Source organism: Delphinapterus leucas, chromosome X (genome assembly GCF_059928025.1).
Source record: "Delphinapterus leucas isolate spDelLeu-1000000601 "Yukka" chromosome X, BTC_Dleu_Yukka2, whole genome shotgun sequence".
NCBI classification, from domain to species: Eukaryota; Metazoa; Chordata; class Mammalia; order Artiodactyla; family Monodontidae; genus Delphinapterus; species Delphinapterus leucas.
In genome coordinates this window covers 13422029-13433807 of record NC_143150.1, presented here as the reverse complement: position 1 = coordinate 13433807, position 11779 = coordinate 13422029, and the positions used below count along the sequence as shown (strand labels likewise).

The following is an 11779-nucleotide window of genomic DNA, read 5'->3' as shown; positions in this document are numbered from 1 at the left end:
CCTAATTACTTCCCAAAGGCCTCACCTCCTAATATCATCACAATGGGGGTTAGGGCTTCAACATATGAATTCTGAGAAGATGCAAGCATTCAGTCCATAAGAGAGTTCTACTTCATTTAGTCTTTGAAGGGACAAGGCAATCTCATCCTTTACTGTCTTTCTGGGTTGAGAACAGAAGACAAATTTATATAATCAAGATATTTTAACTCTAAGGGCTTGAGTTAGGCTAAAATTATTTTTGGCCAATATTCCACAGTATATCTCACACAGATCATCTAATTCAAGGAAGATTTATATCTGTCCCGTCTTGATGCAATTATAACCAAGCAACCCAAGCTCTCAAATTAAAATGCATAGAAATATGAGTGACAGTCCAAGAACTAAATTCTTGAGTTAGATTGCCTTCATTGATCTTGCTTTGCAATGTAATAACGGGGCCAGACCACGTACACAGAATAGGCAGTTAAGAAGGCTGTGGAAGTTCTGTTTGTTTTTTAGGGTTTTGTTTTTGGTGAATGCCAAAGTGAAAAGAGGAAAACTAAAGATTTTATCATCAACTTACATTTACTGGCAATTTCCTCCCACTTTTCAAGACTTCAGTATTCAAGCACAGTTGGCCATTATGGCATTCTATTCTTCAGAAACGCAGGAAATAAATGACTCCCCTTAGCCTTTATTTGACTAGAACCAGGTGTAATATTCAAAATATTTAACAATCAGTACCCCACACTGAACAATCTGAAAAGATGCACTGAACCATCTGAAAAGATGCAGACCTCAGGACTCAGCTAGTTACTGGATGTCCCCTGCTTCACTAGAACTTAACCCCTTAGTTGCTGGACTGGTCGGGGGGGGGGGGCCAGCACAGGTAGGTTGAGAAGGCTTGTCCTGCCTTTGCAGGACTGGAAGTTAGGCGACAGCAGTCAAACTGACCTGGCCAACAACTTGAACACAGCTAGACGGTACAGTCTTACAAATATCATCTCTAATCATCAAAAGAAACTTGCCAGGCAGGTATTATCTATAGTCTGTAGATATGGACACAACATTTCAGGAACTTTAAATAACTGGCTACAAGTCACACAGCTAGTACATAACAGAACCAAAGCTCAGGACACCCAAGCGGATGCTTTGTCTCTCTTGCAATACCAGATCCTCCTATGAAAAAAGGAAATCAAAGGCTGATGCTTTCCACTCCGAGGTTCATGTTTCATGACTTAATTTTGACACGTGCTTAGACAACTTATTCTATCGTAAGCTTCCGCAATGAAAAGGAAAAACTGTAGTTCACGTGGAAAGGTCTATTTGTGAGGACCAGTAACTTCCCCCAGTAAAATTTTGGAATGGGAAAAAGCAATACAACCATTGTTTTGGTTGCTAGGTCATTCTACGTTTTTTTTTTCATTTAAAGACAGAGGATTTGGGAATTCCCTCATGGTCCAGTGGTTAGGACTCCACGCTTTCACTGCCGAGGGCCCAGGGTCAATCCCTGGCTGGGGACCTAAGATTCCACAACCTGCATGGTGCAGCCAAAAAAAAAATTTTTTTTTAATGAGAGGATCCAACTACTTCAAGGCAGCCAAAGTTCCCCTTTCTGCTAGCCTCCAGTAATTTTCACAAGAATGGTTAATGCTGGAATTGACTGACAGGTGTAGTGTCTAACATTCTTCTCATAAGCAATTCATGCTCATTTTTTAAAAATAAATTTATTTATTTTATTTATTTTTGGCTGAGTTGGGTCTTCACTGCTGCGCCTGGGCTTTCTCTATTTGCAGTGAGTGGGGGCTACTCTTCGTTGCAGTGCGCAGGCTTCTCATTGTGGTGGCTTCTCTTGTTGCAGAGCACGGGCTCTAGGCGCACGGGCTTCAGTTGTGGCACCCAGGCTCAGTAGTTGTGGCTCGCAGGCTCTAGAGCACAGGCTCAGTAGTTGTGGCGCACGGGCTTAGTTGCTCCGCGGCATGTGGGATCTTCCCGGACCAGGGCTCAAACCCACGTCCCCTGAATTAGCAGGCAGATTCTGTACCACCAGGGAAGCCCCATGCTCATTTTTTGTTTTTGGCATATGGAAATTTATCACTATCCCGCTTTCATCATCAAAACTTATGATCTTGGTCTTTCCTTCTTGCCTTTATATAAGGCCAAAAGAGAGACATTGGCTACTTTGACAACCTTAAAGCAGACTCCAGGAATGTCACCAACAGCATGACCTTTGCGAGCAAATCCAGCAACCAGAACTTCATCATTTTCCTCAATAAAATACAAACAACCATCACTGGGTACAAAGGCGGTGATTTTTTTGCCATTCTTGATTAGTTGAACGCTGACACACTTCCTGATGGCAGAATTTGGCTGTTTGGCTTCAACCCCTACTTTTTCAAGCACAATTCCCTTGGCATGAGAAGCACCTCCAAAAGGGTTGGCCTTCAGGGCTGTGCCCAAATGGGCTTCCTTGTACTGTTTATCATGCCACTTCTGGTCTCGTCGGTGGCTACGGAGCTTCCTGGCAGTACGAAGACCGCGACACTTGCCCATGCTGCCTGCGCCACGGGCCTGAGCGAAAGAGAGAAGCAGCGCAGGAAGGAGCCACAAGCCATTGCCCCATGCTCATTTTTAAACTTTGGAAAACACAGAGAAATACAAAGATTATGAAAATCACCCACAATCCCATTGCCCAGAGACAATCACAGTTAAAATCGTGACATATTTTCTTCCAATCTTTTTGCTATACATATATTCACACACAAATTGAGATCACTTATATATATATTTAAAAAGTAAATATTGTGAACATTTCCAACGGTCATTAAAAATTCTGAGAAACAATATTTAAAGCTTTCTTAATGCTCCAACATACAGATGAAGAATAATTTATTTAACCATTCCCCTATCTTTGGAGAACAGCAGGGCTTGGTCAGGAAATAAATAGTTATGTAAATAACAGGGCCGGAATTAGCACAGAAGATTAAGAACCCTAGGTTATTCCTTGGTCTCTGCAACTTAATAGAATCAAGGGAGGCAAGACAATCAAATACAATATTTTTAGCCTTTAGAAGGATCCATCCATATACGTATATATTTAGCCTTTTTGCTGATGTGTTATACTGAAAGGGGCCCCCAGATTAAAGCACTTAAGACAGGGGCTCCTTACCAGAATGGTAAGAGTAGCTCTCATATCTGTATGGGTCAGAAAACAGTACCAGAGAATGCAACTCAGGGAACTCAACTGGGCCAATCAAAACCCAGCTCCTGTCTAAGAAAATTAAATCAAGATTTTTTACTCCCCAAACTCATGATATTTAACAAATACGAAAAGTTGGGCTCAAATTATTATCAATTATTGCATTTTTTTAATCCTCTAAGTGAGAGTCCAATTTTAATGGGGGGATTTCTGGCTCTAGAAAGCACAGATGGCAAGATGTCGTAGCTCTGCACATAAAAAGGTGCCCACTCTTCTACAGATATATTAATTTTTTTAAAAAAAACTGAATTTCTAACTGGTGACCCTGACTTGAGGATTTCGTGATTATACAGAGTTCAGCTGGAATGGGGAACAGAGCAGGTTACTTAGGAGTCAGAAGAGAGCTCAGGCACTCTCATGGAGCAATGGTCTCAAAGCACGGGGAGACAAAAACAGGCAGCTGAACACCAAAGTGTACTGTTGTCGCTGGGAAGTGACTGCCCAGCCTGGGGCTACATTTCCCAGTCCCTCCTGCATCTATGTGGGGCCATGTGACTAGTTCTGGCCAATGGAATGAAACAAGTAGAGAATGTACCACTTCTGGACCAAGTAACACTTCGTCCCTTGCACTTTCTTTCCCGCCTACAGTGACTGTGGAGGCTCATACTGAAGACGACAGCATCACAAGATGGAAGGGGGCTGCATGCTTGAGTCACCATTTAGAGTAGAGGTGCCCAGGACAACTGACTAACCAGAACATCAACACTGGATCTTGTGTGACCAAGAAATAAATATCTATTGTGTTAAGCCACTGACATTTGAAGGTTGTTTGTTAAAGTCAGCCTATCTCAACAGGGGCTCACTAAAAAGGCCTCTCTGCTATCTGACAACCTGATTTAGCAGAGACAGAGCATGGGGAAAAAGATGAGTGTGGAGTACTTCTTCAAGATGGAGAACAGTATTTTTTTTCAATAAAACTAGGGGGAAAAAAGATGGAGGATAACACAAATGGGGAAAGACAGGGCAAGAAGAGGACAAAGCACCAAGGTTTATAGTCACAGAGAATCTGAATTAAAGCTCCAGAAAATCAAGGTGGTAAAGGGAAGTCTAAAATCAAATTTCTTTTTGATGTGACTTGGGCTTTTGATGTGTTCCATGGCCTACATGACCAATGAAACATTAGTTATAAATGTATATTTCTGTCAACAAGCAGTGTTTCTTTGGTATTCAAATCATTTCTCTTCCCCAAATAATCTCCCTTTTTGATTGATGACTCTTCACTCTTGATTTTTTAGGTCACATTCTAATTCATTGAGTTCTCTTGAGATTTTGTTTACTGGTTGAAGCGACAATATAGGCATGAAAAATAGTTCAAGATTTCATTACACAGATTAAAGATGTTAACGAAAGCTTTTTGATCCGCAGCAAGATCACTCAGGGTTTTTCCGTCAGCTATAGATTTTTCAGAGCTCTGGAAACATTCACAGTGACATGAAGCTGCACCCATCTGTTTACTGATATCTTGAGTGTTAAATGCTCCTTGTGTTATTCTCCAAGGATAGAGCGCTGAGTTGTTATGAAGTGTTAGCCCTCACCTTCTGAAGCCCCGCTCTGCTGGAATTGCTGAGCTTCATTCCCATTCATCTCTCCATCTGTATATGTATGTATGAACGTACGTATGTATTGGGTTGGGCAAAAAGCTCGTTCGGGTTTTTCTGTAAAACCCGAATGAACGTTTTGCCCAACCCAGTAAGTATGCATGTATGTATGTATCTATCTATAAATTTTAAGCCCTAATAAGGAGCTAGGCAAGGAATATACCAAACGCTAAAGCCAGTCCTGACTAGGGCAGAGAGTCTTATGAGAGGCCCAGCCACGCCAAAAGATGCGATCTAGACTGTGTCTTGCTGCCCTAGTATGATCCTAGGTCAGCCTGTTGGTACTATATCCACTGGCCTCTCAGTTCCTCAGTCTATTGGTATTATATCCTCAATGCCTGGCTCAGAATCTGGCACAGAGTAAATACCTGACAAATGTACACTGAGTAGAACTAACTTCTGGAATTCTCAGAGTCATGATTTTCTTGGAATACTTTCTGAATTGGTAAAGTCTGTCTGTGTGGGCTTCTGCCTCAATTTCTTACTGGGGCTGAATACCAGGCTTGCAAACCAGCCACACCCCACCCAGCACTGATCAGCTCCTCCTACAGGATTTTAAACCCTGTTCTCAGTGGATCCATCTCTTGCTTGTGGACCTTCTCCAAGAGAACCGAGACAGTCTTCAGTTGATTTAAGAGCATCACCCACTCCTGACACATGCCCCCTCCCACCCCTACAATCATACAAACTGGAATTTTGAACATTCCCGTATAAACTTTGGTCAAGGAAGAGTTCACTCACTCCACTGGATGCTGCATTTTCCATTGCTGGATAGCCACGCCTTAGGAACAGAGCCTGTAACTCGGCCTTGTCTCTTAACCTGTCCCACTATTTTTACTGCTTTTCCCTCAGTATCTGCTCACTGCAGAGGCTCTAGTAAGTCCCTCCACAGAGTTCTCTCACTCCTGTAACCCCAAGGTATGACCTAATGCCAGTTACAAGGACCTTTCAAATACTTTCTGCTACTTATCAGACCTGAGGTTTGCTACATGCAATTAACTACACACATAATTAGAAACTCACAGAATATGGTTGGCTTCTACCAATAACTCATTTGATCCAGGATTTATGGAAGGTGGAAGAACTCGACCTACTTACAAAAGGAATTGAGGTAATATATACCTGTGAATAATTATAGATAAAATGAATGGGGGAGGGAGGTAGGCATGCTTATAAAACAGTAACAAGAGGGATCCTTGTAGGGATATAACTCTTCTGTATGTTGACCCTATCAATGTCAATATCCTGGATGTGATGCTGTATGATAGTTTTTGCAAGATGTCACCTTTGGGGAAAGTGGGTAGCTTGTATTATTTCTTGCAACTAAATGTGAATCTGCAATTACGTCAATGTAAAAAGCTTAATTAAAATAAATGAATGGGAGTAAAAGAAGTTAGGCACTTTTGGAATTTGTTCTTAAAAATCTTGTGTACATAGGCAGAAAGGCAAATAAACTTTAGCTAAAAATGACTGATCTACTGATAATGAAAATTCAAATAAGACACAGGTTAGTCAGGCAATTCTCAGTAAGAAAAATGAAGAGCAAATAGAAGAAACATAGTATCAGAGCCTTCTAGAACTCACTAGGATATGAACCTGGATCTTGTGTGACCAAGAACTTCTGACAATAATACAAAGAAAACTCCCCAAAGCAAAACAATTAATTATTTCAGTTTCCAAACTGTGCATGCCATAGTAATAACTATAGGTATAAAAACATAATCTTCTCTTTCTACCACATTCCATTTAGAAGTCTAGCATATGAAATAGCAAAATGAATCTCTCATTCACAGTTATAAGTCATATGAGATAAACCATGATTTAAAAATGAGATGCCTGATGACCAGAGAAAGAAGTATGAGATTGCGACCTAAAAGTCAACTATATAAATCCATAGCATTAACTTGGAACTCTTCTTGACAACTGCAACATAAACCAAATTATTAATGACATGACTGCATATGCTGCAGTCCTCCGGGTAGTCGTGCTCAGTTATACTCCTCACGTGTACCTTCACCAGGAAATAATAATTACTTTTAGTTCAGCCCTGAGATACCATTAGTAATAAATTATGATGAGGATCGCATTCAACATTATTGACTACATGAATGACAATACCATTAACAAATTAGATTGAAGGTCTTATCTAAAACAAATGTCCTAATGGGGAGAAGTAAAATCCTTTCAAAGAGAGGCCCAGAGGTACTTCCAGATAGCCAGTACTACTTCCTATGAATTCTGATGGTGTAAGATGGATAACGTAAGAGGTGATAAGTCTCCAATTCAACAGACACTCTCAGGCCCATGGTTTTTTTCTAACCAATTCAACAGACACTCAGGCCCATGTTTTTTTTCTAATTTATTTATTTAGTTATTTATTTTTGGGTTGCATTGAGTCTTCGTTGCTGTGCACAGGCTTTTCTCTAGTTGTGGCGAGCCGGGGCTACTCTTCGTTGTGGTGCGTGGGCTTCCTGTTGTGGTGGCTTCTCTTGTTGAAGAGCACGGGCTCTAGGCGCGTGGGCTTCAGTCGCTGTGAAACGTAGGCTCAGTAGTTGTGGCTCGTGGGCTCAGTAGTTGTGGCTTGCAGGCTCAGTAGTTGTGGCACACGGGCTTAGTTGCTCCGTGGCATGTTGGATCTTCCCAGACTAGGGCTTGAACCTGTGTCTCCTGCAATGGCAGGTGGATTCTTAACCCCTGTGCCACCAGGGAAGCCCCCAGGCCCATGCTCTGGGTGAGTATGAAGCATATCCTTGTACTTCCCACTTGCATTAATTAGCCAAGGCTTCCAGCTTCCTGGAGAGAGACCCAGAGAGCTTGGCACTGGAGGCACCCAATAAACTGGGAAAGATCCAGGTCTTCAAGTCAGTGTTACTAGAGTAGAGATCTCGCCAGAAATGCCAAGTCACAGGGTAAGTCAGAAAAGGAAGAGCTTGTGCCCACCCAACTGAAATCAGCCATCAGAGCCTGGGAGTGGCCAGGTTGAGAATGTACACTCAGGCTCACGGGACCCAGTGAAGGACGGGCATGTGCCCATTTTCTTTTCTCCATGTCTAGCCCCAAAGCCTTCACTGATTTTTTATCTTGTACTGTCTGTTTCATAGCAAGTCATCTCAAATCCTTTTTTGGATAAAGTACAAATGAAAGGACAAAAATAATGGTTGATAATACACTGGCCTTGCCTGCTGGCCTTCCTTGCTGCTCTTAAAGGCCTATATCACCCTTCCTTCGTGGTGGCGCCTTGGCTGTCTAAAAGCAGCTTAAGTTGTGAGTCACCACTAATCAAGCATTGACTTTGACCTGAGCATTTCTGGAGAACTGTCCTGATCGGAACATAAGCCATCTGGTCCCAGCTAGCAGTGGTCTCTGAAGAAAGAGATGTCCTGCTTCGAGAACTACCCCTGTGCCCCTGATTCCCAGAGACAGTCTCAGATTATAAGAGCTGATCTGGACCAAGCAGCACCCCTATCTCCAAATGCCTATTGGGCACTTTTCTTCTATCTTTTCTTTTTTAGTTTTTTTTTTTTTTTTTTTTTTTTTTGCGGTACGTGGGCCTCTCACTGTTGTGGCCTCTCCCATTGCTGCGAAGCCCAGGCTCCGGACACGCAGGCTCAGCGGCCATGGCTCACGGACCCAGCCGCTCCGCAGCATGTGGGATCTTCCCGGACCGGGGCACGAACCTGCATCCCCTGCATCGGCAGGCGGACTCTCAACCACTGCGCCACCAGAGAAGCCCTCTTCTATCTTTTCAAGTAATTTGAACTAGAATCACTGCATATTTAAACTCTATTTCCACAAGGACTAAACATGTTCAACACCTGTGACTAATTGTGGAAAAAAATGGATTGGGGGGTGGTTAGTTGTTTTGGGAATTTTCTCTTAAAGCCCTGTCAACACATGCAGAAATGTAAAGAAACTTCAGCCAAAAATGACTGAACTGATTGAATGAGAAGGGAAAATCATCCCCAGCACAGGCTACTGGGACAATTTTCTGCAGAGTTAATGGGAGCTGGAGAGCAAGGAGAAGAAACCCTAAGCCCAGTGTGAAAGCACAGCTCACAGCTACCTCTTCAGGGGCTCCGCATGTCATTCCTCCCCCAGAAAGCCCTCCCTTCAATTTTCACACCCACCATGGGTGTGTCTCTACTGCTCATTAATTCTCCCCTATTTCCATTCCTCACTCTCCTAGTGGCGATCCAGTCCTTAAAGGCAGCTCTTTTGCCCCTTTCCTGTTTGCCCATTTCTCTTCCCCTCTAACCTTGAAAGAACCTAATCATAAGAATGAGATCACTAGGCAGTTTAACCTAACTCCTGACTTATGCTCTCCTGAATGGACACCATGCCTTGCCTAACCTGTTGATTCTTTTCCTAGGTAAAAAGAAGAATGAGGGGGCTTCCCTGGTGGCGCAGTGGTTGGGAGTCCGCCTGCCGATGTAGGGGACGCGGGTTCGTGCCCCGGTCCGGGAAGATCCCACGTGCCGCGGAGCGGCTGGGCCCATGAGCCATGGCCGCTGAGCCTGTGCGTCCGGAGCCTGTGCTCCGCAACAGAAGAGGCCACAGCAGTGAGAGGTCCGCATACCGCAAAAAAAAAAAAAAAAAAAAAAAAAAAAGAAGAATGAGGAATGAAGCAGTTAAAAAATGACTAGCTCTCCACCCCGAACAGTCCCTTTAGCAATCCTGCAGGCAGATCACAGGGATCAAGATGACATCTGAAGAAAGAGTCAGCCAGTCTACACTCAATGTAGATGAGAATGATGCAGAATCCAACCTCCTGCTTTGACAATTCACTGAGATTCTTTCCCCTTTTTCCCCTTAAAAATTGTCATGGCTGATCAGAATCTCCGGAGTTGGTCTCTGGACATGAGCCCACCATCTCCCCAGATTGCTGGCTTTTCTCATTAAAGCACGTTTCCCTTCTACTGACACTTGCCTCTCAAATTATTGGCTTTTGAGCGGCAAGCAGCCAAACCTGGGTTCAGTAACATCCTTTCCTGATTAAAAGGAAAACAAGGCAAAGAAGACAAAATGTTGGGAATAAGGGAACAGAAGTTAAGCCTTAACATGGTTTTCCCTGGCTGATGGCTATGTTGAGATGTGTAAGAGGGTCTGCAGTCCAGTCCGGTCCCTACAGTGGAGGACAGAAGTGAATAAGGCGGAATTTTCTTGCCTGGCTCCAAAAACATCCGGTGTGACCCAAGGGCCCAAGCACCATGTCATCACGGGAGAAGAGAGCCAGGGAATAAAGAGTAGAGACCAAAAGAGATTTAACTGTGTGTGAGAGAGAGGAAAGAGAAAGGGATGGCACCCAGGGGTTAACTCTTTTCATTATGCCCCCAGAAACAGGATTGCCAGATTTAGCAAATGAAAATATAGGACCCCCTCCAATTAAATTTGACTTTTAGATAAACAGTAATTTTCAGCGTAAGTGTATCCCAAGTGGGACACACTTATATTAAAAAATAGTTGCTGTTTATCTGAAATTCCAATTTAACTGGGCAACCCTACCCAAGAGTGTTTAAGAACTTAAGCACTGGAGTCAGACAAAACTGGATTTAAATACAGCTCCACTGGGCAAGTCACTTAATTTTGTGTTTACCTCAGTTTCCTAAACCGTAGAAGAGGAATACTAATAGTGCCTACTGCACAGGCCTACTGTGAGGATTAAATGAGATAATTCATATAAAGTGCTTAGAATAATGCCTGGCACATTGCTCACAGAATGTTAGTTTATTATCTGGAAGCATATCAAGGGCCACAACAACTGGATCAGAAAGGTGGCGGTAAACCACTCACTCAGCTTTGTCACCTTTATACAAATAAGCCCCCAAAGCATTAAGTCTAGCAAACTCCTCCTCCTCCACTGGCTACTGATACACCAACTTCTGCGGCATCTCACACCTTTTAACGCAAATACAGTATCTTCTCCAGAAGTTACAACTCCTCAAGACAACCTTGTTTCTGTTCATAGCACCATCCTTCTCTCCAGCTCAAAATCTAGGAGTCATCTCTGCCACTCCCTCTCTCCTGAACCCACATCTGATATCTTTGGTTGAGTTAACTATTTGCAGGTTGCATGTTAATTTCTTTTCAATACCTTAAGACTACCTGACTTGGCATTATAATCACACTTTTCTTGGTACACACACACACTGTTTATCTGATCAATGCTCCTCTCAGAAGCAGGAAATATTTTTATTGATTTTGCTGTAAATCACATAGTCAGTGCTTCCTTCATATAAGAAAACAGTAATGTGAACCTTGGCTGTTCGCAAGGTCACAGATCTTGGATCTAAGCCAAAGGCCTGAGTTTTATTTGGTTGTTCCTCTTTAAGAAAAATCAATATTAATAACAGAGGCTTAAAGATTCTTCCACACTTTTAACCACATCATGCATGTTTCTGTGTAGTCTGAATCCAACTTGTTTTGCAACTATACCCCATGTCAACACAGAATATCCACCAGTTCATAGACATACCCTTCATTTTCTACCTCCATGCTTCTTTGACTTTTGTTACTTCTTCAGAGTCACATTTTTTGAGCATTGTGTCGATGAAGAAACACACCTTGTACCATTTCATCTAATCCTCATAACAAATCTGTCACATGATGGGTACCATCATCCCCATTTTACATATGAGGAAACTGAGACTTTGAGAAGTTTCGTGACTTGCCCAAGGACACGTGCTAGTGAGTGGCAGAGCTTGAACTGGAATTCAAATCTTCAGGCTCAAAGGCCCATGTTCTTCCCAATACACCACACAACTTCCCTCGGATACAAAGTGCCTTCAACTGCACCCCATTCCAAATTTTCACCTATGAAAATGCCTGCTTTAAAAGTCTGTTTCAAATACTATCTCCTCCATAAAGTGCTTCATCACCCAGTCCAAAAATGAGCTCTCCCTACTTGGATTTCTTCAGCATGCTCTCTGTCTATTCAGTCGTTCAA

At 42.7% G+C, this 11779-nt stretch overlaps 1 pseudogene; it reads right to left on the bottom strand.

The window, feature by feature from the left end:
- Positions 1-2030: 2030 nt before the first annotated feature.
- LOC111164541 (small ribosomal subunit protein uS12 pseudogene) lies at positions 2031-2584 on the bottom strand (annotated as a pseudogene).
- Positions 2585-11779: the final 9195 nt, after the last annotated feature.